Source organism: Dasypus novemcinctus, chromosome 3 (assembly GCF_030445035.2).
Source record: "Dasypus novemcinctus isolate mDasNov1 chromosome 3, mDasNov1.1.hap2, whole genome shotgun sequence".
NCBI classification, from domain to species: domain Eukaryota; kingdom Metazoa; phylum Chordata; class Mammalia; order Cingulata; family Dasypodidae; genus Dasypus; species Dasypus novemcinctus.
The window spans coordinates 143,769,296-143,793,072 of NC_080675.1; the positions used below are offsets into that span (position 1 = coordinate 143,769,296).

Below are 23,777 nucleotides of genomic sequence, written 5' to 3' on the forward strand. Positions count from 1 at the left end.
CCAGTGAAGGTCCTTGATGAGTTTCTGGGAGATTTCTGATGTCAATCTCCCTGGTCGATGTCATTGTAATCAGCCATTTATGCAGTAAACTCACTATGACTAAGGCCTGTAATTGTCCTTATATTACAAGTAGCCCAGTGCCTGCTTGACCAAACAACTGGGCACAATTACCTGGCCTAGTCAATGCATTAGCCTAACCATCACAGTGGTATTACGCTTTTCCATCTGGTTGTGTCTCTTTTTGGATTGTTAACAGCTTTTGACGATCATTGCCTAGATAGGTCAGTTCAGCAGGTGTTTCAAAATAGAGGTATCATTCCTTCTTTTATTAGCTGAGGACATCTATTAAAAAGAAACTTCCTCTGGTTCATTATTTGGTTCACCGGTGATCCAGTGTGTATTGGAAAGACATCTAATGTTTGAGTATCTTCCTTCGTTTGACAATTTTCAAGATAATAAGTTAGTTCATAGAGTACTTCAATGGTGACTGTTAGAGAAATGGCACTCACTGGGACACGGAGACAGTCGATTGCAGGTAGGAAGTTTATTGAGAAGCTCTTCCAGTGGAGGGGGTATGAAGAATAGACTTCAGCCCCCCTACTGGCATGGCAGGGGTCTGAAGAGAGACTTCAGCCAAGCCAGAAAAGGTGTCTACAAAGACCAAGAGGTATTTAACCTTCCTTCCAGGTGGCATGTGGGTAAAAGTCTAATTTCCAATTTTGTCCTGGTTTAGAACCTCTAAACTGGTGGACTGTGAAAAAGAGAGATGTAGAGCCTCCATGGATATTAGTTTGTTGACAAATCAAAAAGCTTTTTATAATTTCTTTTAAATTTTTTTGAGTTCAGGGCAGTGTAGAGAGTTAGATAAAAGTTGTGAAAGTAGTTTGTGTCCTACATGGTACTGGTTGTGCAGGCAGATGAGAATGTCATGTGTTTTTAATTCAGGTGAACCACCCCTCAAGAAGTGTTGGCCTAGTACCTGTGATGGGATGATAAATGTGGGCCAACTCCCTTCTTGGGTTGCCTTGACATCACAAAGCCCTGAGCGCATGTAAATATTCCCAGACTACTAATGTAAGTTCCATGGCACCTGGCCAATCCCTGCTGCTGTATCTGTTCCAGGTGGGGAGGGAATGATATCCTTTGTTTTGTGGCACAAGGGGCACACATGCACATGACATCTCCCTGCATAAGCCAACAGAATGAGACTTGCTGGCCACGAGGAACTGAGGCCTACTATTAAAGCTGACCTTATTCTGTCTCTTCTCTATGTGAGTAAACATAGTTCCATTCATTGGAACTATGAGTTGTGTATGAGTTGTGCTTTGCTGGTGACCTCAACACCTGCAAACTGTGAGGTGGGCTGAGTTCCCAGAACTGCTATTCTTGGTGAAAGGCATCATTATGCTCTTGTTACACAAAAACATATCCTGTTGTTTTTTCTCAATGGAGAACCGTGACTAATACACTTGGTCTCCCAGTACCACTTACAAAAAAAGTCTTTCTTTCCCCCATTGAATTGTCCTGACACTTTATAAAAGATCAATTGATCATAAATGTAAGAATTCCATTCTGGAATCTCAATGCTATTCTTCTGATCTTCTGTCTAATCTTATTCTAGGACTACACTGCCTTGATACTGCAGCTTTAATAGTAAGTTTCGAAATCGGGAAGTGTGTGTCCTCCAGTTTTGTTTTTGTTTTACAGGATTGTTTTGGCTTATTCTGGGTCCCCTGCATTTCCTTATGAATTTTAGAGTCAGCTTGTCAATTTAATAATAATAAAAAAGACATCTGGAATTTTTATAGGAATTGCCTTGAATCTGTAAATCAATTTGAGGAGCATTGCCATCTAAACACACTAATTCTTCTGATCCATCCATGGTATGTGTTTCCATTTATTTTAGCCTTTAATTCCTTTCAACAATGTTTTGTAGTTTTCACTATATAAGCCTTGTATTTCTCTTATTAAATTCTTAGGTATTTTCCTTTTTAAACAGGTTTATTGAGATACACATACAATACAATACACACATACAATAAAGTCACTAATTTAAAGTGCACAATTCAGTTAGTTTTTGTATATTCATAGAGCTATGCAACCATCACCACAGTAAATTTAGAACATTTTCATCACATCAAAAAAGAAACCCCAAATTCTTAGCTGTCACCCCACAACACTCCCATTCCCCCAGCTGTAGGCAACCACTCGTCTACTTTCTGTCTCTAGGGATTTACTTATTTTGGACATTTCATACAAATGTAATCACACAACGTGTGTCCTTTCGAGGCTAGCTTCTTTCAGTTAGCATAAAGTTTCTAAGAACATTCATGTTGTAGCATGTCTCATACTTCATTCCTTTCTATGACCAAATAATATTCTGTTGTAGGGATATTCCACATTTTGCTTATCTATTCATCAGTTGATAGACGTTTAGTTGGTTTTCAATTGGGGCTATTAGGAATAATGCTGCTGTGAACATTTATGTACATGTTTTTGCATGGGCATAATAATTTTAATTCTCTTGGGTCTATACCTAGCAGTGGAATGTGCTGGGTCACATGGTATCTCTATAGTTCACCTTTTGTATAACTGCTAGACTGTTTTTCATTAGAGACATTGAGGGTTTACAGACGAATCATGCATAAAATACCAAATTCCCATATGTAACCCCACTACTAATACCTTGCATTGGTGTGGAATATTTGTTAAAATTGATGATAGCACATTTTTGTACTTGTACTAATTTTTTAACAGTATTTAGTTTTATTAAAATTATGAAAAATTATTAAAATAGTACTATTAACTATTGCTCATATTTTACATGAGGCATATTTTCCCATATACCACCCTATTATTAACATTTTGTAGTAGTGTCTTATATTTGTTATAATTCATGAAAGAACATTCTTATAGTTGTACTATAAACTATAGTCGATCATTTCCAGTAAGGTTGACTGTATTATACAGTGCTTTCTTTAACTTTTAATTTTTTTTTAAGATTTATTTTATTTCTCTCCCCCCCTCCCGCCTCAGTTATCTATTCTCTGTGTCCATTGGCTGCGTGTTTTTCTTTTTGTCTGCTTCTGTTGTCAGCGGCACAAATCTGTGTTTCTTTTTGTTGTCATCTTGTGTGTCAGCTCTCCGTGTGTGTGGCGCCATTCCTGGGCAGGCTGAACTTTCTTTCGCACTGGGCAGCTCTCCTTATGGGTGCACTCCTTGCGTGTGGGGCTCCCCTACATGGGGGACACCCCTGTGTGGCAGGGAACTCCTTGTGTGCATCAGCACTGCGCATGGGCCAGCTCCACACAGGTCAAGGAGGCCCCGGGTTTGAACCGCGGACCTCCCATGTGGTAGTCGGACGCCCTATCCACTGGGCCAAGTTCCCTTCCGTAATTTTTATTCTAGTAATATATGTGACCTAGTTTTCCCTTTTAACCATATTCAACTATATAGTCTGGTGCTATTAATTGCATTCACAATAGTGTGCTACCATCACCACATTCATTTCTAAACCTTTACAATCAACCTAAATAGAAATTCTGTACAAATTAAGCATCAACTCCCTACTCTCTAACTCCAATCTATCCCCTGATAACCTATATTCTAGACTCTAACTCCATGAGTTTGCTTATTATAATTAGTTCATGTTAGTGAGGTCATAGAATATTTGTCCTTTTGTGTCTGCCTTATTTTTCACAGCATGATGTCCTGAAGGTTATTCCATGTTGTCCCATACATCAAGACTTCATTCCTTTTTATGGCTGAATAATATTCCACTGTGTGCATATACCACATTGTTTATCCACTCATCTGTTGATGTACAACTGGATTGCTTCCATCTTTTGGCAATTGTAAATGATGCCACTATGAACACTGGTATGCAATTATCTGTTTCAGTCCCTGCTTTCAATTCTTCTTGAAATATACTTAGTAGCGGGATTGCCGAGTCATATGGTAATTCTGTATTTAGCTTCCAGAGGAACTGCCAAACTGTCTTCCACAGCAGCTGTGCCATTTTACATTCCCATCAGCAATGAATGAGTGTTCCTATTTCTCCATATGCTCTCTGACACTTGTAGTTTTCTGTTTTTTTAATAGCCATTCTAGGGTGTATGATATGATATTTCCTTGTGGTTTTGATTATAATTCCCTAATAGCTAGTGATGTTGAGAACATCTTTTCATATGCTTTTAAGCCATTTGTATATCTTTTTTGGAAAAATGTCTATTCAAGTCTTTTGTCCATTTTTTAACTGGGTTGTTTGTCTTTCTATTGTTGAGTTGTAGGATTTCTTTATATATTCTGGATATTAAATCCTTATAGGATATGTGGTTTTCAAATATTTTCTCTCATTGAGTAGGTTGTCTTTTCACTTCCATGACAAAGACTTTTTTTTTTCCTTAGTTAGGCCAGTAAAAAGAATTTATTGAGAAATGGAGGAAAAGAACTGAGCTTGCTGAGAAATGGAAGAGAAAGATGGAAATACACACCAAAATTTAATGCAGGCTCCTATAATCAGAAAGAGTGAGCTCTGCCTTGTGTGGTTACCTTTTAAACTATGAATTATTCCTCTCCCTTGCTAATGCTAAGAGGAGTGGCCCCAGGTGTTATTGGCTATCCCACCAATGGTGGGGGCCAATGGTGATGTCTGTTTGGAATATCTGGGGCCAAGGGAAGTTCCCAGAAAAACTCAAGTTCTCAGGGGGGTCTTGCAGCCACGTCACCTATTGGCCATGCTATCTGTCAGCCATGTTGTGCCTTGTCTTCTCGTTTCCCTGGCTAACCTGCCTCAACTACCCCCTCAGAAAATGTATGCCCCTATTCTTAAGGGGTTGCTGGTGGGCGATGGTCATTCTTCTGTAGTTACTTCCTGCTGGTTAGGGCAGTAGTCCCTGCCTGACGGAGTATAAACCTCTCCGGCTATTCTTTTGAGGAGGAGGAAAGACGAGTCTGACACTGTGGTTGGAACTTGCTGAAATCGCCATGTGACAAATATCTTGTTCTGAAAGGCATTGAAACTGGAAGAAATAAGCTTAGTTAGGATTTTGAAGATATATGGCCCCACCAAACAGATAAAGAAGATGATGGTAAGTGGACCCAAAAAGGGCTCCAGCTATCACATACTGGACCATGAGAGTGAGAAAGGCCAGGTGCCTTCAGAGGCTGCATCCTCCCAAAGTTGGTGGGAAATGGCATTTTTCCTTGAGTTCTTTTATGCTGTTGGTTAATTCTAGGGAGGGATTGTGGTAGACCTACTGGGTTTGGGAATAAACTGCCCACCTAGTTTCCACAGCAGTGGTTGTGCTTAGGGCAGTTAGGAGATATATGAAGAGAGGCACTGCCCTAGACATAAACTCACAAAGACAGTATAGGCAACAACAAGACTGGCAGATGGCAAGCAAAATGAAAACAGGACTTAGGAGAGCCATTCCTTTATCTTATAGGCACATTCATTAATTACTTAGAAAATTAATTAAATTTACCAGAACTTTTAACATGTTCAATACCCCTCTGCATATGATCTAGAAGAGATAGCGTCATAATCATCAGGCATATAAGTACAGTACTTCATACTAATCAATGCACAAGTTCCTCTTTGAGCTGCAATTAATAGATCTAAGCTCTAGGTTTCCAGTACCGTACATGTTATCTCTCCATGGGAGCAGGCCTTAATGGCAATTGTGTTTAAGTTTGCCTCACATTGCCCTGGTAATCATTGCCCCACTTGGTATCCCCTTCACACAGCATGCTGCAGCACCACTGACCCTAGAGAGAAGGTAGGAAGGTAGACTCCAGTATTTCACTGGCCTGGTGCATAGTACCCTTCAGCACAATTGAAGCCGGCTAGTAAGATGGGAATCAGTAGAAGGATCTGGAACCTGGTAAGAAGTCCATGTGGACATCAATATTCCCAGGATGGCTGCTGGAAGACCCCTCCCTGCCCCCCGCCCCACACACACACACAAGATTCTGCCACTCAGAACAAGATTTCCTCCGCAAGACAGGAGAAACCGCAAATATTTCCTAAGGACTTATAATTGGACCCTTCTGGGGGATTGATGGGTGGGGTAATCAAAACAGCAACCTGCTGGAACTCCTCCCTTGCCATTAGCAAAGGGGTGGAATAATTAGTGGTTTAAAAAGCAAACCTGAAGACTTCTTGTTCTCTCTTATGCTCTCTTGCCTTCACCCTGTCCCAGTGCCTGTCCCAGTGCCAGTCCATATGCCTGTTCTTGCCCTCTGCACCCTGCTTTTGCCATTTTCCCCCTGCCACAGTCACCATGCAAGTAAAACCTGGGCATTTATAATCTATAATGGGGGATTGTAGTCTGTAAATCAACCTACTTTATTAATCTTCAGCCTCTTCCTCTCTACCTGGAGCCCATGATCTGTTATTTTCTCCCATTTCTCTTCCCTCCCTACCTTAATAAATTACTGGCCCAACTCACCCAACGTGTTTTTGAAATTCATTTCTGCAGCACAGTCAAGAACCTAGACAAAATCCGGTTAGACCATGAAACAGAGCCAGTCTGGAGGCAATATCCATTGTACATTTGGCCATACTGAGCCATCAACAGCTGCTGCAAGAGTCCAAAATACTTTTATTGTCCTAGGGTCAGTGACCAACCTAGCCAATAACTCAAATGGAGAGGCAAAAAAGTAGTGTATTGAAGGCCTGGTTTGAATGTATAAGAGAGTTTGACAATACTGAAATCTCTCTCTTTTGATTTTTATACACTTTCTAAACACTTCCAATGCAGTTTATAACATACCAAATGAACTTTATTTTAGAACTTTGCTTTTTACTTCTACACCTTTACCATGGTGACGTTAACTAACAGGTATTTTACTTTAACAGTACATGGAAAACTACTTTCTCCATCATTTTATGAAAACTGAAAATTCCCAATGGAATCAAGATTATCTTTCCTTATCACCACTTTAATATGCAGACTGAAGTGCATATTAAACTCTGACAGGTTTCCGTGTTATAAAGTTACTTTTGTTATTAAGTTATTTTTTCTAATAAATGACTTCCTGGAATTAGTCATTTAAATGCTTCAGTTTAGAAGATGCTTTTACAAACTTCTTATAATTAACCATAGCCATATAGGCTAGTTACTTTACATTTAAATAAGCTTACTAAATTGCAATTAGGGAAGCAGATTTGGCTCACCTGAAAGAGCATCCACCTACCATATAGGAGGTCCAGGGTTCAAACCCAGGGCCTCCTGGCCCATGTGGTGAGCTGGCCCATGCGCACCACTGCCGCACACAAGGAATGCTGTGCTGCATAGGGGGGCCCCACGCACAAGGAGTGCGCCCCACAAGGAGAACAGCCCCACATGAAAAAAAGTGCTGCCTGCCCAGGAGTGGCGCTGCACACACGGAGAGCTGACTCAGCAAAATGACGCAACAAAAAGAAACACAGTTTCCTGGTGCTGCTGACAAGAATGTAAGCAGACACAAAAGAACACACAGTGAATGGACACAGAGAACAGACAACAGGGGTGGGGAGAAGGGGAGAGAAATAAATAAAAAATAAATCTTTTTAAAAAATTACAATTATCAACAAATGAAGTTTACTTTATCCATTTAAGAGAGAGCCTATCTACATTTCCTTCTTTAAGTTAATTTCATTAAACATGAACATATAACTTTCATCATCTTAAAGATTTAATACATGTAATGTTAATTTATATAATGGGTATTCTATGAACCTAGGGAGATTACACCCAAGCTAAATAAAATCAAAACCACTATAATTTATGCAAAGAATGTTCCTTTTCCTTCCTGTACAGGAAGTTAAAACCTCTTTTATTTGATAAAATTCTAAAACTGTGAATAATCTTAAAAGTGTACTGATTGCTAGGTTCTGGAACATATTACAATTGTTTAATTTGTTTTAATCATAATTTAGAAAAGATCTTTCCATAGCTTTCAAGGACTTTTCCTTTATTTACTGAAATTTGGTAATGGAATCATTATTATTATTATTATTTTAAAGATTTATTTATTTATTTCTCTCCCTCCCCCCTCCACACCCCCATACTCCCCCATCCCCCACCCTGGTTGTCAGGTCTCTGTGTCTATTTGCTGCATCTTGTTTCTTTGTCCACTTCTGTTGTTGTCAGCAGCACGGGAATCTGTGTTTCTTTTTGTTGCGTCATCTTGTTGTGTCAGTTCTCCGTGTGTGCGGCACCATTCCTGGGCAGGTTTGAACTGAGGACCTCCCATGTGGTAGACGGATGCCCTAACCACTGGGACAAGTCCGTTTTCCCGGTAATAGAATTATTAACCACCCTTATTTTAAGGCAATTGGGCAATTACAGGACTATGATTCTTAATTACCCCACCTAGAAAATAGAGTTTTAATCTGTCACACCTAGTCTCTCCCTCAGAGCTTTTGCAAAGAGAAGGCTCTAGAAGCTGGGTATGTCAGAGTTCAGGAAAATCTTTTTCCCTTTCCCAATAGCTCCTATACTGATATTTCTATATGACCCCTCCATCCTACTCAGCCTAATTTGGGCTCCAGGAATATTTATTCACATATATAAATGCAAATTTGATTTTACAATTTGAATAGAGCTTTTTAAAGAATGTTTGTTATTTTGATATTACAAATTGATACCATCCTGATGTATAAAGGCATACACTGAGCGAATAGGCAGACACAAAAAGTTAGACACAAAAACAAAACTCACTAAAGTTACTTAAAACTTTCATTCTTTAAAAAAATAAGTTTAACTGTAAATAACATTTAAAAGACTTCTTTGAAGGCTATTTCTAATTACTCTAATTTTCACCATGACCATGTAGTTTTGCACAAGAATTTCATTCCTTTTAGTTATTGGCTTATAACCAAATTGTCCCCCATGCTTTAAAATACAATTTCCCTTTCCTTCAGAACTTTGCTTATTTCCCATTTTGGATGAGCAAGACCAGTTCCAGTATACACTGACTGAGGTCATGGAAGCCTCAGGGAAAGTGGTTTCTCTCATGAATTGCTGCTTTTAGGAACATCAGCACTGCAGATGGGAGGCCCCCACTCCCAGTCCTCAGCCTCTGGACTGGAAGAAAGGATGTCCAACCCCGAGGGTTGAGAATTCCACCAGGCAGCGTCATGAATATCAGTGGAAGGACGGGAGAAAGGTGTCTCAAGTTTGCTTTCCCCTGAGCCATAGGGGGTGGAAGTTGCCATGAAATAACCATGAATAAAGGCCTGAAATAACCATGAGTGAGGCTAGACCTGAAGTAACCATAAACAAAGACAAACTCAGTTTATAATTACCATCACAATACCTGAAGTCCAAGGGCAAGGCTAAGCTAGTCACAAAATATCATAACCAAAAGTAAGTTTAGTTTATAGTTACCATTACACAGCAAGCACAAGCTAGAAGTAGCCATGAACAAAGATAAGGTAGTCAATGATTACAATAGCTGAAGGCTAAGCTATATCCATCCAGTTATAGCAATTTCAGATACTATCCTTCTGCTGTTTTATAATATAAAGGCATCTATATAATGATCTTAATGCAACTAAATCTTTTGATGCACAAAATTTTTTAACTTTGAGGAGGTTGATTTATCTATTTTTTTCTTTGGTTGCTTGTGATTTGGGTATAAAGTCTAAGAAAACATTGCCTAACACAAGATCCTGAAGATGCATCCATACATTTTCTTATAGGAGTTTTATAGTCCTTGTTCTTATATTTAGCTCTTTGATCCATTTTGAGTTAACTTTTGATATAGCGTGACAGGTGCCCTCTTTCATTCTTTTAAATATCAATATTCAATTCTCCCAGCACCATCTGTTGAAGAGACTATTCTTTTCCAATTGAGAGGAGAAGGCAGCCTTACAAAAAGTCAATGGGGGAAGCGGACTTGGCCCAGTGGTTAGGGCGTCCGTCTACCACATGGGAGATCCGCGGTTCAAACCCCGGGCCTCCTTCACCCGTGTGGAGCTGGCCCATGTGCAGTGCTGAAGCGCGCAAGGAGTGCCCTGCCACGCAGGGGTGTCCCCCGTGTAGGGGAGCCCCACACGCAAGGAGTGCGCCCCATAAGGAGAGCTGCCCAGCGCGAAAGAAAGTGCAGCCTGCCCAGGAATGGCGCCGCCCACACTTCCCGTGCCACTGACGACAACAGAAGCGGACAAAGAAACAAGATACAGCAAACAGACACAGAGAACAGACAACCGGAGGAGGGGGGGAATTAAATAAACAAATAAACCTTTAAAAAAATACAAAAAATAAAAAGTCAATGGCCCATAGATATGCGAGTCTATTTCTGAACTCTCAACTCAATTCCATTGGTTAATATGTCTATCTTTGTACTAATACCATACTGTTTTGACCACTGAAGTTTTGCAATATGCTTTATTTTTTTTTAAATGTTACATTAAAAAAATATGAGGTCCCCATATACCTCCCACCCCCCTCACCCCACTCCTCCCTCATCAACAACCTCTTTCATCATCGTGGCACATTCATTGCATTTGGTTAATACATTTTGGAGCACTGCTGTACCACATGGATAGTGATTTACATTGTAGTTTCCTGCAATATGCTTTAAAGCCAGGAAGTGAGAGTGCTCCAACTTCATCTTCTTTTTCAAGATGTTTTTGGCTATTCGGGGCCTCTTACCCTTCCAAATAAATTTGGTAAATAGCTTTTCCATTCCTTTAAAGTAGACTGTTGGAATTCGGATTAGGATTGAATTGAATCGGTAAATCATTTTGGATACAACTGACATCTTAATGATATTTAGTCTTTCAATCCATGAACATAAAATGTCCTTCCATTTATTTAGGTCTTCTTTGATTTCTTTTAGCAGTATTTTGTACTTTTCTGTGTACAAGTCCTTTATATCCTTGGTTAAATGAATTTCTAGATATTCACTTCTTTAAGTTACTATTGTGAATGGAATTTCTTTTTCTTGATTTCCTCCTCAGATTGCGCATTACTAATGTACAGAAACACAACTGATTTTTGTGTGTTGATCTTGTACCCTACCATTTTGCTGAATTTATCAGCACTAGTAGCTTAATTGTAGATTTGGGGGGACTATACATAGGATCATGTGTCTACAAATAGTGAAAGTTTTACTTCTTTCTCTCCAATTTGGATGGCTTTTATTTCTTTTTCCTGCCTAACTGCTCTGGCTAGAACTTAAGGTACAATGTTGAATAACAGTGGTGACAGTGGTTATCCTTGTCTTGTCTTGCTCTTACAAGGAAAGTTTTCAGTCATTCACCATTTAGTATGCTCTTAGTTGTGGATTTTTAATATTTGCCCTCAGTTATATTGAGGAAGTTTCCTTCTATTCCTGATATTCTAAGTGTTTTTTATAAAGAAAGGATGCTGTGTTTTGTCCAATGCCCTTTCTGCATCAATGGAGATGATCATGTCATTTTTTTCCCCTTTGCTCTGTTAATGTGATATATTACATTAATTGATTTTCTTATGTTAAACCACCCTTGCATAACCTGTATAAAAACCACTTGATCATGGTGTATAAATCTTTTAATGAGTTGTTGGGTTCAATTTGCAAGTATTTTGTTGAGGATTTTTGCATCTACATTAACAAGAGGAATTGGCCTGTAATTTTATTTTCTTGTCATGTCTCTATCTGGCTCTGGCCTCATAGAATGAGTTAAGTGGTACTCCCTCTTCTTCGACTTTTTTGGAAGAGTTTGAGCAGGATTGGTATTAATTCCTCTTGGAATTATTTGTAGAATTCACCTGTGAAGCCATCTGGTCCTGGGCTTTTTTTTTTGTTGGGAGGTTTTTGATGACTGATTCAATCTTTTTACTTGTAATTGGTCTGTTGAGGTCTTTAATTTCTTCTAGAATCAGTTAGGTTGTTCATATGTTTCTAGGAATTTGTTCATTTCATCTAGGTTGTCTAATTTGTTGGCATACAATTGTTCATAGTATCCTTTTATCATCCTTTTTATTTGTGTGGCCAGTAGTAATGTCCTCCCTTTCATTTATGATTGTATTTATTTGGTCTTCTCTCTTTTTTTCTTTGTCAGTCTAGCTACGGCTTTGTCAATTTTATTTATCTTTTCAAGAAACCAACTTTTGGTCTTGTTGATTTTTTTTTTTTTTGTTCTCAATTTCATTTGTTTCTGATCTTTACTATTTCTTTCCTTCAGCTTGGTTTGGGATTAGTTTGCTGTTCTTTTTCTATTTCCTCCAAGTGTGCAGTTGGATCTTTGAGTTTAGCTCTTTCTTCTTTTTAAATGTAAGCATTTAGAGCTATAAATTTCCCTCTCATCACTGCCTTCACAGCATCCCATAAGTTTGGATATATTGTATTTTATTTTCATTTGCCTCAAGATATTTTCTAATTTTGCTTCTGATTTCCTCTTCAATCCATTGGCTGTTTAAAAGTATATTGCTTAATTTCCATGTTTGTGAATTTTCTTTTCCTCTCTCTGTTATTGATTTCTAGCTTCATTCCACTGGAGTTGGAAAATATACATTGTACAATTTCAATATTTTTTAATTTATTGAGACTTTCTTGTTACCCCATGTAAGGTTTATCCTAGAGAACGATCCACGTGCACTCGAGAAGAATGTTTATTCTGTTTTCATTGGGTGCATCATTCTACATATGTCTGTTAGGTCTAGTTGGTTTAATGTATCATTCAAAGTCCTGTATTTACTTATTGAACTTTTTTATTTTATTTTATTTTATTTTATTTTTTGGCACTGGAGCCAGGGATTGAACCTGGGGACTTTGTAAGTGGGAAGCTGGCACTCAACCACTGAGCACATCGGTTCCCTTGAGTTGGTTTTTTCATTTGTTTGCTTATTGTTTGTTTGTTTTTAGGGAGGCATTGGAGACTGAACCCAGGACCTCCCACGTGGGAAGCAGATGATCAACTGCTTGAGCCATGTCCACTCCCCTTATTGAACTTATGACTAGATGTTCTATCCATTGTTGAGAATGGTGTGTTAAGGTCTCCTACTATTAATATAGAACTGTTCATTTATCCCTTCAAATCTGTCAGTATTTGCTTTAGATATTTTGGGGCTTTGCTATTAGGTGCATATGTATACATTTTTTTTCCCCAAATTCTACTCAATTTATTAATTTTTTAAAAAGATATTACATTAAAAAATATGAGGTCCCCATTTGCCCCCACCGCCCCCATCCCACCACTCCCCCCCCAACAACACTCTCCCCCATCATCATGTCACATCCATTGCGTCTTGCATCGCTGCACCCCATGTCCCGTGTTCCACACCATAGCCCACACTTTCCCACGTACCATCCAGTGGGCCATGGGAGGACATACAACATCCAGCAGTTGTCCCTGGGGCACCACCCAGGACAACTCCAAGTCCCGAGAATGCCTCCACATCTCTTCTCTTCCCCCCACTTCCCCGCACCCAGCAGCCACCATGGCCACTTTTTCCACATCAATGCCACATTTTCTCGATTATTAACCACAATAGTTCATGAATAGAATATCATTAAGTCCACTCTGATCCCTACTGTATTCTTCCTTCCTGTGGACCTTGGCTTGGTTGTGTCCATTCCACATCTATGTCAAGAGGGGGCTTAGATTCCACATGGATACTGGATGCAATCCTCCTGCTTTCAGTTGTAGGCACTCTAGGCTCCATGGTGTGGTGGTTGACATTCTTCAACTCCATGTTAGCTGGGTGGAGTAAGTCCAATAAATCAGAGTGTAGGAGCTGAAGTCTGTTGAGGTCAGGGCATGGCTATCATATTGTCAGTCCAGAGATTCAGATCCCCTAGATATATCTTAAACCCCAGCACCAACTACAATTCCAGTAAAGTAGCATGAAAGTCTTGTGAAAAGAGATCCCATCTGAGTCCAGCTCCATCACGCAGAAACACCAGCTCCAAAGAAGGGCCAACTGACATGGCAGTGAACCCCATCTGCCATGACCATAGAACCTGTGGGTCTCTTTAGCCCTCAAAAGGACCAATACCTGGGGTTGTATCTACTTTATCTGTCTCTGAGACTCTGTTCAGGCGTGCATAAGGGCAATCCTTCTGACAACCTCCAGACTCTTTTTTAGAGACTCATAGCCATATAAACTCATTTGTCCTTTCCATTTCCCTCTTAATTTAAGTCAAACAGCATTTTTAACTCCTGTTATTATATGTAGACAGGGATATTCTGCTGGTCCGCGTTGAACCTTTAATTCGAGGTCATTTTCTAGTTGCATCATCAGCTGGTACTTGGTAGTGATCCCTCAGTGCCAGGGAGGCTCATCCCCAGGTGTCATGTCCCACGCTGGGGGGAAGGCATTGCATTTACATGCTGAGTTTGGCTTCGAGACTGGCCACATTTGAGTAACACGGAGGCTGTCAGGAGGGAACTCTTAGGCACAGTGCTGCTCTAGGCCTTGTTCTTATTTCAGGCGTATAGGCTCACAAGCATAGTCATTAGTATCAGGGGCTCACTGTTGGACCCTCATTCCTTCCTGGTCCTTACGTTGCACCTGGGGGAATGCTGCTGCTCCCCTAGGGACCACAACAGAGCCCCCCTTGGCCAGTAACCCAGTACCCCACCCCAGCTGTTGTTTTTAATTGTTTCCACTATGAGTATATCCAAACATTTCCATGCACCCTGGACATATGCCCAGTATAACTCCCTGTCAACCACATATCGCCTGTCAATAACATCCCATACCAGTATTCCTTTGCTGCCATTGTTGAACCACTCTGTGATCCAAAACTTCCTGAAAAGTGGAGCCCAATATAATGTCAGGTTCCCTTACTAGTAAAATGGAATATAACGATGAGTTTAAAGGTTAGATATAAAATACATATTGATTTGGAAAAATTCTACATCCTATCTTTTTCTTTTCTTTTTTCCTAATTATTGAGCTTCTCTTCACAAGAGCCCTAGATCACAGTAATTCATATATACAATATACAGTACTCCCACACATCCACCATAAAACGTTTTCCCTTCCACAGTGATAATCTTTTAACTTATTAATATCATATTTACTGAAACTGATGTACAGTCCGAGACAATAGCTTTCAAACAAGGTGACATCTGTGCTTACATTGTGGTCCATACTTTAGGCTATACAGTTTTCTAAATTTTTTAGTTATCCTATGTTTTACATTATGGTTTATATTATTAGTCTGTCGTCCCCTATATGTTTTTGGTGTAATATTACATGTTTTATATCCATCCTTGTGTACTCTCACGAAACTCCTCTCTTGCCCCCACAATTACCTTGGTTCCATCCATTCAACATCCATTTTCCCCTCCCCTTGGGGCCCACAGCGACAGCCAGTCTCCATTTCCTGAGGAGCCACGTCCAGAGATACTTGCAACAGTGTTCAGGGCCTGACTTGCTCAAATGCCTTAATGCCCTGGGAGCCACCCTTTCTCTCGAGAGATACAGTTCCCTCTATTTGATGGCATTAGTCCTCCCCAGGATGTGGGTCCACCCCCACTCTCACTACTTGGGTCTCTACTCAATGGTACAACCCATCCTGCCAAAATGAGCATTCAGACATTCCCCAGGAGTCTGTCCCGCATCAGACCATCCCCTCCGAGCTTCCTAAACAGGTAACCCTACTAATTATATTTTGATAACAGTTTTCTCAGCATTTTACTCTCAACCAACACCTGACACTCTCCTATGTTCGTATGTTGCCCCTCCCTCCCCCCAATTTTTGGGCAATATTACCCATCCACCCATCCCCAGCCCCCCTCAAACCCGCAAAGCCCCACCCAAAGGCAACCCTTTGCCCCATTTTATCTCTTCTATGTGCTCGTACTTACCGCCAGCTCATCATAGATTCCACCCCTGCAGACGTCAGCTCACATTCTTCCTCCACCCCCTGATTTCCTGTAAGCCTATCTTCCAGTCTCTAGCTCTCTGAGGCAGCTTGCTTATTTCATATCATTGAGGTCATGTAGTATTTGTCCTTCAATGTCTGGGTTGCTTCACTCAACATAAGGTTCTCAAGAATCATCCATGTTATCACGTGTGTTTGTAGTGTATTTGTTCTTACAGCCAAGTAGTATTCCATTGAATGTATATACCACATTTTATTGATCCACTCATCTGTTGATGGGCATTTGGGTTGATTCCAACTTTTGGCGATAGTGAACAATGCTGCTATGAACATTGGTGTACATATATCGGTTTGTGTCCTTGTTTTCAGTTCTGCTGGGTATATACCCAGCAGTGGTATTGCTGGGTCATATGGCAAATCTATGGTTAGTTTTTTGAGGATCCTTCTGCATTCCCACCAGCAGTGGATGAGTGTTCCCATTTCTTCACATCCTCTCCAGCATTTGTATTCTTCTGTTTTTTTCATAGCTGCCAATCTTATGGGAGTGAGATGGTATCTCATTGTAGTTTTGATTTGCATTTCCCTGAGAGCTCGAGATTTGGAGCATTTTTTCATGTGCTTTTTAGCCATTTGTATTTCTTCTTTGGAGAAGTGTCTGTTTAAATCTTTTTCCCATTTTTTGAATGGGTTGTTTATCTTTTTATTTTCAAGATATAGGAGTTCTTTATATATGCAAGTTATAAGTCTCTTATAAGATATATGGTTGCCAAATATTTTCTCCCATTGTGTGGGTTCCCTTTTTACTTTCTTGACAAACTCCTTTGAGGTACAGAAGGCTTTAATTTTGAGGAAGTCCCATTTATCTATTTGCTCTTTTGCTGCTCGTGCTTTTGGTGTGATATTCATGAAGCCATTTCCTATTACAAGGTCCTGTAGATGTTTCCCTACACTGCTTTCCAAGGTCTTTATGGTCTTGGCTCTTATATTTAGGTCTTTGATCCATCTTGAGTTGATCTTTGTATAAGGTGTGAGATGGTAATCCTCTTTTATTCTTCTATATATGGATATCCAGTTCTCCAGGCACCATTTGTTGAATAGGCCATTCTCTCCCAGATGAGAGGGTTTGGTGGCTTTATCAAATATTATATGGCTATATATATGAGGTTCTATATCAGAACTTTCAATTCGATTCCATTGGTCTGTGTGTCTCTCCTTATGCCAATACCATGCTGTTTTCACTACTGTAGCTTTGTAGTATGTTTTGAAGTCAGGTAGTGTGATTCCTCCAATTTCGTTTTTCTTTTTCAATATGTCTTTGACTATTCAGGCCTCTTTCCTTTCCAAATAAATTTCATAGTTAGTTTTTCTAGTTCCTTAAAGAAAGCTGTGTTGATTTTTATTGGGATTGCATTGAATGTGTAGATCAGTTTTGGTAGGATAGACATCTTAATAATATTTAGTCTTCCTATCCATGAACAGGGAATGTTCTTCCATTTATTTAGGTCTTCTCTGATTTCCTTGAACAGTCTTGTATAGTTCTCAGTGTATAAGTTTTTTACATCTTTAGTTAAATTTATTCCTAAATATTTGATTTTTTAATTTACTGTTGTAAATGGTATTTGTTTCTTGATTTTCTCCTGATCTTGCTCATTATTGGTGTACAGAAATGCTACTGATTTTTGCGTGTTGATCTTATAACCTGCGAATTTGCTAAACTCATTTATGAGTTCTAGAAGCTTTGTTGTAGATTTCTCAGGGTTTTCTATGTATAGGATCATGTCATCTGCAAATAATGAAATTTTGACTTCTTCCTTTCCAATTTGAATGCCTTTTATATCTGGTTCTTGCCTCAGTGCTCGAGCAAGTACTTCTAAGACTATGTTAAATAGAAAGGGAGACAGTGGGCATCCTTGTCTTGTTCCTGATTTTAGAGGAAAGGATTTTAGGATTTCTCCATTGTAAACAATGTTGGCTGTAGGTTTACATATATAGTCTTTATCATGTTCAAAAAATTTCCTTGTATTCCGATCTTTTGGAGTGTTTTTATCAAGAACAGGTGCTGTATTTTGTCAAATGCTTTTTCTGCATCTATAGAAATAATCATGTGATTTTTTCCCTTCAATCTGTTTATATGGTGTATTACATTGATTGATTTTCATGTGTTGAACCATCCTTGCATACCTGGAATGAATCCCACTTGGTCGTGGTGTATAATTCATTTAATGTGTTGTTGAATATGATTAGCAAGTATTTTGTCAAGTATTTTTGCGTCTAGGTTCATTAGAGAAATTGGTCTGTAATTTTCCTTTCTTGTGGTGTCTTTGTTTGGCTTTGGTCCTAGGGTAATGTTGGCATCATAGAAGGAGTTAGGCAATGTTCCTTCTGTTTCAATTTTTTGGAATAGTTTCAGCAGGATTGGTGTTAATTCTTTCTGGAATGTTTTGTAGAATTCACCTGTGAAGCCGTCTGGCCCTGGGCTCTTCTTAGTTGGGAGGTTTTTAATGACTGATTCTATCTCTTTACTTGTGATTGGTTTGTTGAGATCATCAATTTCTTCTTTTGTCAATATCAGCTGCTTATGTGTTTCTAGGAATTTGTCCATTTCCTCTGAATTGTCATTTTTGTTGGAATATAGTTTTTCAAAGTATCCTCTTATGATAGTCTTTATTTCTGTGGGGTCAGTGGTGATATCTCCTTTCTCATTTCTTACTTTGTGTATTTGCATCTTCTCTCTTTTTTTCTTTGTTAGTCTCACTAAAGGTTTGTCAATTTTGTTGATCTTCTCAAAAAACCAGCTCTTGGTCTTGTTTATCTTTTCAAGTGCTTTCTTATTTTCTATTTCATTTAGTTCTGCTCTTATCTTTGTTATTTCCTTCCTTCCTCTTCCTGTTGGATTACTTTGTTGTTTTTTTTCTAATTCCTCCAAATGTGCAGTTAGTTCTTCAATTTTTGCTCTTTCTTCTTTTTTGATGTATGAATTTATGGCTATAAATTTCCCTCTCAGTACTGCTTTTGCTGCATCCCATAAATTTTGGTATGTTGTGTTATCATTATCATTTGTTTCAAGGTAGTTATTGATTTCTTTTGAGATTTCCTCTTTGACCCACTGTTTTTCTAAGAGTGTGCTGTTTAATTTCCAAATCATGGTGTGAAATCTGGGCCTCTGGCCCTTGCAAATTTCCAGCTTCACTCCACTGTGGTCAGAGATATTATTTTGTATTATTTCGATCTTTCTGAATTCATTAAGCCTTTCTTTGTGGCCTAGCATATGGTCTATCTTGGAGAATGATCCATGTGCACTTGAGAAAAATATGTATCCTGCTGTGTTTGGGTGTAATGATCTATATATGTCTATTAGATCCAGCTCCTCTAATATACTGTTCAAATATTTTGTTTCTTTAGTGATTCTCTTTTGAGATGTTCTGTCCAGAGTTGGTAGTGGTGTATTAAAATCCCCCACTATAATTGTAGATGCATCTATTCTTTCACTTAATTTTCCCAGTGTTTGCCTCATGTATTTAGAGGTGCCCTTGTTAGGAGCATAAATATTTATGATTGTTAGATCTTCTTGACAGATTGTCCCTTTCACTAATATGTAGTGTCCTTCTTTGTCTCTCACAATTGTTTCACATTTAAAGTCTATTTTGTATGATATTAATATAGCTACTCCTACCTTTTTTTGGTTATTGTTTGCTTTTATGATTGTTTTCCAATCATTCATTTTCAGCCTCCATGAATCTCTGGGTCTAAGATGTGTCTCTTGTAGACAGCATATAGGTGGGTCATATTTCCTTATCCAATGTCCCAGTCTGAATCTTTTGATAGGTGAGTTTAATCCGTTGACATTCAGTGTTATTACTTTCAAGGAATTATTTGCGTTAGCCATATTTTGATTGGACTTGTGTTTGTCATATTTTGTTTGTTTGTTTGTTTTTTCCCTTCTCTTTTTGTCTTTTTTGTTGTTCTTCCACTCTCCTCCAACTCTGCCTGTCCTGTTTTTTCCTTTCTTCCTGCAGAACTCCCTTTAGAATTTCTTGAAGAGGAGGTTTCTTGTTGGCATATTCTTTCAGTTTCTGTTTATCTGTGAATATTTTGAACTCTCCATCATTTTTGAATGCTAGGTTAGCTGGATAGAGTATTCTTGGTTGGAAATTTTTTTCTTTTAGTACCTTGACTATATTATACCACTGCCTTCTTGCCTCCATGGTTTCAGATGAGAAATCAGCACTTAATTTTATGGAGCTTCCCTTGTATGTGATGGTTTTCTTTTCTCTTGCTGCTTTTAGAATTTTCTCTTTGTCTTGAGCGTTGGATAGTTTGACAAGTGTATGTCTTGCGGTGGGCCTGTTGGGGTTTATACGATTGGGGTGCGCTGTGCTTCTTGGATATGTACATCTGTCTCTTTCAGTAGATTTGGGAAGTTTTCAGCCATTATTTCCTGCAACACTCCGTCTGACCCCTTTCCCTTCTCTTCTCCTTCTGGGATGCCTATAATTCGTATGTTTGAGCATTTTGCATTGTCATTCAGGTCCCTAAGTCCTAGCTGGATTTTTTCTATCTTTTTATCGACCAATTCTACTATCTGTTTGATTTCCGATGTACTGTCTTCCACATCACTAATTCTCTGCTCTGCCTCTTCTAGTGTGCTGATATTTGCTGCAAGTGTATTTTTGATTTCTTGAACTGTGGTGTTCATTCCCATCATATCTGTTATCTTTTTGTGTATGTCTGCAATTTCCCCTCCAAGTGTTGTCTTCATATTGTTAACCTCTTCCTTTACTTCATTAAATTTGTCGGTAATAAATGTTCTGAGATCTTTAATTTCTTGTGTGAAGTTCTGCTCCTCTTCCTGGTTTTTAGTTTGTTCATTGGATTCAGCCATGTTTTTCTGATTGCTGGTTTGGTTTGTAGATTTTTGTTGCTGTCTGGTCATCATTTTATCTTGACAGGTTTAATCAGTTCCTTAGCTTCTTTGTCTAGTCTTGGGGATTAATTAGATCTTGTTTTTGCGTAAGTGTTATATCTTCTCTTTGTCACTTTGTTCTTCTTATTCTAATTTCTTATTGCTGGTTGAGTTCACTTTAAAGGAAAGTATTAGGGCCAGGGAAAGGGAAATGTGTAAGCAAGGTAAAAGTGTAAAGTAGTATTGGTGATAAATGTTAACAGAGCAACAATATGAGATCTGAGAGGATGGATATTAGATTCATGTAAGTTATGTAGAGTTATAGCAATAGGTAGAGTACCTATAATGAAGTAGTCGACTGAATATGGGAGGAATATAGTATGAATTAAAAAGCTATTGTTTTCGTGAGAGAGGGAAAGAGAAAAGAAAGGCAATAGTTTCAAGAGTGGATAAAAGACAGAAAACAAAACAAAGGTATTAGAAATTAAGAGTTAGACAATTTGGGGATCAAAGAAAGGGAGGTGGAATATAGGAGAGACAGTAGATGATGGGGGATATCAAGATGTAAGGGAAAGGGGATAGTGTAGGTAGCCAAAATCAATTCACACAGAAATGAGGCAGCGGAGGATGAGGAAACCCAGGAAATGTGAGGTGTTCCCTGCAGCACCTATTGTATAATTAAGATAAAATAAAATAAGAAGAAAATGAGGGACGAGAGAGAGAGAGAAAAAAAAGAAGAAAGGAAGAAAGAAAAAGGGGGTGGTAAAGGGAGGGGAACAAGTAGGGAAAAGAAGAAAAAGATATAGAACAATCACAACAGCAACAACAACAACAAAAAACCCTAAATAACTGAAAAAAAAAAAAGACTTTGGGGGATACCCTGGGAGAAAAGACTAGGAGATAATGCAATGTTAGCAATCAGGACATTAAAAAAAATAAAAATAAAAACAAAACAAAACAAAACAAAAAAGAAAAAACGCAAACGTTGAGGGCTAGGACATTCAAGGACCTCAGATGGACCTCAGGGCATGATGGATTCAGGGATGGAAAGTCTGAGATATTGAAGACTCAAGAGGTGTGAGTCTCTGGGTTGTGGGCCACCAGGGTTTAGGGGACTCAGACCTGGCAACCTCAAGTCCGGTTAACAGGGAGCCTGGGAGCACCACAGTGCAACACAGCCTTCAGGGATCCCTGCAGCTGGGTGCCAGCCCTAAGGGTGAGGTCACATCTGCAAACTCTATCCTATGTGTCTGAACCCCGCAATTCACTCACTCACTGGGGTCTATTCTGTGGATGTATCACCAGGTCGACTTTAGCACACCTCCCACCCTGTAAGCCCCGGAATGGCCACCTGGGGGCGCCTCTACACTGCAGCCAATTTAATGATGCAGATCAGTAGCCAGGCCTGGGGGTGGGGCTCCAGACGGAAATGCCGATAACGGAGTCCAAAACTGTAATTCCCATGCTTCGCAAAATATTCCCCTAATCGGCTTCCAGACGTCTCCCACCCTGCCAGACCCTGAGACAGCCTCCTGGTGGCGTCTCTTTATTGCTAGCAATTTAAGTCCACTGCAGATCGGCAGCTGGGCTTGGGGGGGTGGGGCTCTAGGCAGAAGCACTACTATTTGTGTCTGCAATCAAAAATTCCCCGCTTCACAATAAAACTCCCGTTTGTCTCCCTAAATCGGTCTGCAAAGGCCTCCTGTCCTGTTAACCCCCCAATAGCCCGCTCAGGGCTTATGAATTCTCCAGTACCGCAGAGCCTCCAGAAATTGCTGCCACAGCGCTGGTGCCACAGCTCCACCCACCCCAGTGGGGAGCCTCCCGCGTGCAGCTCTCACCTCTGTGTAACAGAGTCTCAATTATATCTTATAGACGAATTTTCTCTGTTACCTTCCCACCAAATCAATGTCCAGACACCTCCTGCCCCGCAAAAATCCTGAAACAGCCTGGTCCCGAAGAACCTCCAACGCTGCCCAGCCGCTTCTTTGCAGGAGATATTATCAGGAGCTCTCACTCAACCACCATCTTGCCCCGCCCCCCTGCATATATATTTTTATTTATTACATCTTTGTTTTGAATAGTTCCCTTTATCAGTATGGAATAATCATCTTTTTTCCTCATTGCTGTTTTTTACTTAGTCTATTTTATCTGATATTAGTATAACTACCCCAGTTCTCTTTTGGTCTACTTGCATGGGTATATATATTTTTTCCATTCTTTCACTGCCAACCTTCTTGTATTTTTCACATTAAGGTAAATCTCTTGCAGACAGCATATATTTGGGTCATGCTTTTTATCCATTTTGCCAGACTCTGTTTTTTGACTGGACAGTTTGATCCATTTACATTTAAAATCACTACTGATAATTCAGATCTTCTGCCATTTTGCTATTAAGCCTTTGTAAGTCATATATTTTTTGTCCCTAACTTCCATTAAAACTTACTTTTATATTTATATTCTATTTCTATCTGGATATATTTTTGTCTGTTTTCCTTGTTGTTACCATAGGGTTAATTTAACATTTAACATCCTAAATATATAACAGTTATATTTGGTCTGATACCAACTTAAATTCAATTGTATGCACAGATAGTTTTCCTATACCCCTTGGCTCCCCCACCATATTTTGTACTTGTTACCATTTATATCTTTATACAGGTATTTGCAAAAACTAGATTGATCATTACTTTTTATTCATTTGCATTTTGGCACCTATAGGAAGTAAGAAGTGTAGTTACATACCAAACAATACAAGACAATAATACTGGTATTGATAATTACCCAAATGATTACTTTACTACAGGTCTTTACTTCTTTATGCTGCTTCGAACCCTGTCTAGTGTCCTTTTATTTCAGTCTGAAGAACTCTCTTTAGCCCTGTATAGGCCAGGTCTAGTGGTGATGTACTCCCTCAGCTTTTGTTTATCTGAGAATGTCTTAATTGTGCCCTCATTTTTGAGAGTCTCACTAGATTTAAAATTCTTAGTTGGCAGGTGTTTTCCTTCAGCATTTTAAGTATTTGAACCATCTGCCTTCTTGCCACCATGGATTCTGATGAAAA

The 23,777-nt window shown here is 39.2% G+C and overlaps 1 long non-coding RNA gene across 1 annotated transcript; it reads left to right on the forward strand.

Annotated features, from left to right (window-relative positions):
- Positions 1-1,182: 1,182 nt before the first annotated feature.
- Positions 1,183-1,884, forward strand: LOC131276095 (uncharacterized). The gene is made up of 3 exons (XR_009183579.2): positions 1,183-1,271; positions 1,622-1,653; positions 1,809-1,884. It is a non-coding gene; the product is annotated as an uncharacterized lncRNA (long non-coding RNA).
- The last annotated feature ends 21,893 nt before the right edge of the window (positions 1,885-23,777 follow it).